Raw genomic sequence first — 4847 nt, 5'->3', positions numbered from 1 at the left:
GAATTTCCTACTTTTCGCACCTTTTGTATCGTTATGTTATGAACTATTATTACTCAATCATGTGTTTTTGATTAAATACATAATATGACCGTAAAACATACATTAATTCATGAAAAAGACTTGACATGTATTTATAATAGGTACCTATCTGCATTATTTAATTTAGAGGACAAGATTTGCTCTTGAAGTACATTTCATAATATAAACAGAAAATTTACAGATCCGTGCGTTTGATTAAAATGTAAACATGCTTACAAATAATTCGCGGTGCGTAAATACATCAGCAAGATCACAGGGGCGGGCAGCGCGCCCACCCGCCGAGGTTGTTTGTGGTCAGCATTACCCACAAATGGTTGTCGCTGGGAAATCCCTTTTCCAGGAACTAATTCTCAAGGCAAAAGGAAAATAATTTTAAATTAACATGTGGGTGGAAGCTAAATTAGGTTATAAATTTACTATTTACCTACTTATTGTTAATGTTACTTACTGGGTACCGTGTATAAAACAGTGTATTTTCTACTTTTCAACTAAGTATATATGTGCCTACAGTAGGTTCTTCCTAATAATGGATTAGGTACTCCAAAAGGAATAATATGTATATTTGCTACTTTAGCGAACTACTAGTAATAAGAAGTGAATAAACCGTTTTTAGGGTTCCGTAGCCAAAATGGCAAAAACGGAACCCTTATAGTTTCGTCATGCCCGTATGTCTGCCTACAGGCACACATACATATATGTTACGGCCATTTTACTCGGAAAGTATAAGATATATTTTAATCCTTACAATTAATAAATAAGTTTTATTGTAAATGTAACGATCAAAACGATGAATGGAAAGTAATGTAAAACTTTGTAAACCGGGGAGATCACGGCATCCCTCAAAGCGCTGGCCTTGAACGGGGAGCGATGCACTTTGGAATTCCAATGAGCCGGTTGCATATTCACAACTCGCCTATTGTGAGAAATTTCCCGATGCTATTAGGTTAAACTCTTCCGTTTTCCGTTACGACTTGAGTTTGAGCAACTATTGCTGTTTAGTATTCATTTATTTATTAGCATACTGACTGACGGCAACGGTTAACTGTTAAACTTAATATGTATACGTAAAAATGCCTCCACCATTCATCCACCAAAAATCATCGACCATCAGCGACCATCGTTAAAAATATTCCTAAAAGTCGACCTTCTCAAACATGCATGACGACACATTTTAACTCATATATTGAGACAATACGATTATCAATCCAAATTCCACAGTACCTGCTATCAATAGGTACGTTCAAATAAAATTTGTAGTCATAATATGTATAGTATCGATGTGCTATAGGATGCATGAATTGCTTAGTGCACTAAATAGTAGGTATAGGTCTGGCCGCAAAATAGATCCTGGAACTAACAAAGATAAACTATATAAAATAAAAAAAATCTGTACGTATTTAACGTATATTTTCTGTTCTTTAGTTTAACTTTCGGCGACATACACATATAGGTATCTACGACTTTTTCTGTTTAACTCTTTCACTATTGAATGACATACATACGATAAAACCCTGACGCCAATTTCCGCCACATATTTATACATGTACCTACGCTACTGCCATTATCTATCGAAAAAAGTGCAAAAATCTTAACTTAGATAATTATATGGCGGAACGTACGCTTACGGGTGTCGAGTTGTATCTAATATGAATATGTTCATACGGTTTTTGGTTAGAGAGGTATAATAGATTTATCTGAAATACCTAGTGGTTACGGAACCCTATATATCTGCAGATAATGGCCCGATCTGATGTTGGTTTTACTAGTTCTGTGACTTTCTTAACTATGGTCTCTATACTCTAAGTATCTCTATAGCAATATACTTGACATACCTAATACGTATTTAGATATCCAACTTATGATGTAAGTTATCCTGGTTTGCGAGATAATCTAATTTAGGCTTTATATCCATAACCGAAGGATAACGGAGAGAACCACCATGTTGTGTTGTTCGTCGCAAAACTGTGTAATCATTTACCGATATTGGGAGATATAGAGACAGCGCTGGTGGCCTAGCGGTAAGAGCGTGCGACTTGCAATCTGGAGGTCGCGGTTCGGACCCCGGCTCGTACCAATGAGTTTTTCGGAACTTATGTACGAAATATCATTTGATATTTACCAGTCGCTTTTCGGTGAAGGAAAACATCGTAAGGAAACCGGACTAATCCCAATACGGGCCTAGTTTACCCTCTGGATTGGAAGGTCAGATGGCAGTCGCTTTCGTAAAAACTAATGCCCATGCCAATTACTGGGATTAGTTGCCAAGCGGACCCCAGGCTCCCATGAGCCGTGGCAAAATGCCGGGACAACGCGAGGAAGAAGAGAGAGATATAGAGACAGTTAAAGTGTAAATGGCTGTTTTGGTTTTAATAAGTAGTTGCTTCACGACAAATCTCTACATGGCTCCCTTACGCATTACGCCGGCATAAATTAACTTACACCATTAAATTGGAAGTATACTGCAATATATGATAATAGCCGTTATGTTGATATATGGTATCTGTTTTGTTTCTCATAGGGTAATAAGGCGAATATATTGCAGCTCGGTAACTATATTGTCACTTAATCATTTCTAAAGTTTTCGCTAGCGAAAGGTGCATGATTAAATTAGCATATCAATAGTGCCATGGAAATTAGCACGCAAAGGGTACCGTTTATATTGTTTTTGAGAGTATCCGTAATTAGGTATATGTAGAATTTTGGAAATTGTTATATTTTAGTATGGTTATGTGCACCAAGTCCATTGTATGTGCGGCAGATCGCTTAAGAAGGGTAACATTCCATTTCTGACCGCAGCTGCACTACTGGTACTGAACGCGTCGGTGTTACTGTCAATTTCCATAGTAAAAAGAACAATAGTGCAGCTGTCGTTGGAAATGGACTGTCACCTTAAGACTGCGTCGAGCGCACAAATGTCAAAGGCGTGTCGTGTCCTTATTAAACAGCTGGCTGTGAGTGAGGTCCGTATTGTTAACGACCCGCATGGCACTACTCGAACCACTGATAAAACAACGCGGTCTTATTATTATAATTACAGGGAAAATCACAGAAATATCGTCTTACCTGCCAAAAGAATCTGTGCCAAATGTGCCAGCATGAATAAATTAACATCTAAACATGCCTCGCTTAGGATTAACAAATTAGGGTTAAAAACGAAACGTAAAATAAAACGGCGTCCTGTGAATTTTCAAATGAAAGTAATTATTCGCCAGATGTAAAAGGACATTTTATTGTCTACAATAATACCGGCGGACACGTTTTTCCAAGAAACATTTTATAAAGTATGCAAAGTACTCAACTCGAATAAAAACGTTGTTAAGTGTTTCCGCGACGAATATGAAGAGTTTGTGGAAGTTGGACATCTCGACGAAGCCCGGCAGAACTACCTACTCCGCCGCCATTACGCTTAAGGTGCAGTAGGTTCAGTAAACGGAGTTTTTAAAAAGTCGTAGCGCCTTTTTGGATCGCAAAACGGCTGCCATAAATTTAGTTAGCAGTCTTGAGGCCTTTCTCCTGGGACCTAATCGATCCCATTCTGAGTTTTTAACTTTCGCTCCACGGATTAAAATCACGAACATAGGTCTTAAATGCCCTTTAAAAATTTGTAATACATTTTGCACATAAGCTAAAAATATGAAAATAGCTTCTAAAAATCGGCAGAGGGGAAATATTTAAAATTAATAAAACATATCCGCGCTTCCGGCCACGCACCACCATCTCGCTCACGCTTACGCTCAGTGAGAGTGAGAGAAGAACACGAACTCACGGAGCCTTAAAATTAACTCATTTCGGCAAAGTGTTTCACACACTTGTCGACCCTCGTCTTGGTCAATAATAAATTGCGCGTGATATTAATTTAATTTGCACCGGAAAACCGGACGGCCCGGGATATACTCAATCGCTGCAGCGATTCGTGATTTAACAGTGGTACTGTTACCTTTTTAACCTCTGACGTAAATAGTTTAACGTGAGTATTTATTAATTTTTCTGTGTTAAAAGTTTAATAGGCACCTACGTGTGTATTTGTTTACTAGCTTTTGCCCGCAGCTTCGCACGCGCAGGAGAGTTTTTTTAAATTTCACCCCTTTAGGGGATGAATTTTGAAAAATCCTTTCTTAGTGGACCCCTAGACATTATAAGGAACCTACTTGCCAATTTTGGACTTTCTAGTCCCAGCGGTTTGGGCTGCGCGTTGATTTAAGTCAGTCAGTCAGGCCTTTCACGTTTATATATATAGATTTTCTATGGCGTTACAGTATCCGATCTTTCTTAGGGTTTCGTAACAGAAAGGGAGTTACGACTTAGCCTCTGCTGTCCGTCTGTTTGTCTGTCACAGAGGGATGTATAAGAACCGTAATAAAAAGACAGCTAAAATTTATTCATATTATACACTTCTGTCGCTGCAACAAATTAAAGTTTTATGATTTCATTTAAGATTGTATTTTTATAATGTATGTAGTTTGATAACCACAAATTGTAATAGAAAGTGCTGCTTGAAAATCCACGTTCATTTAAAACATTTAAGGCCTGGCCAAACACACGCCGCGACACAGCGCCGCGGTCGCGCCGCGCGACCGCGGCACATGCTAACAGGCACAGGCGTGCGCAGCGCTGTGCCGCGCGGACGCGGCCGCCCGCCGCGTCGCGCTGGGTCACATCAGTCAGTCGGATCGGACGTTAGGCAATAGGCAGCGAGCGGTACGTAGTGCTCGCGTAGCAATATTAGTTATTCTGTGATTGTAATTATGGATATAGAAAAATTAATTATGTAATCTCGTAAGAGATCATAAAGTTATATATGATCTCTC

This window comes from Cydia amplana, chromosome 5 (assembly GCF_948474715.1).
Source record: "Cydia amplana chromosome 5, ilCydAmpl1.1, whole genome shotgun sequence".
Lineage (NCBI taxonomy): Eukaryota > Metazoa > Arthropoda > Insecta > Lepidoptera > Tortricidae > Cydia > Cydia amplana.
This window is presented reverse-complemented; position numbering follows the sequence as displayed.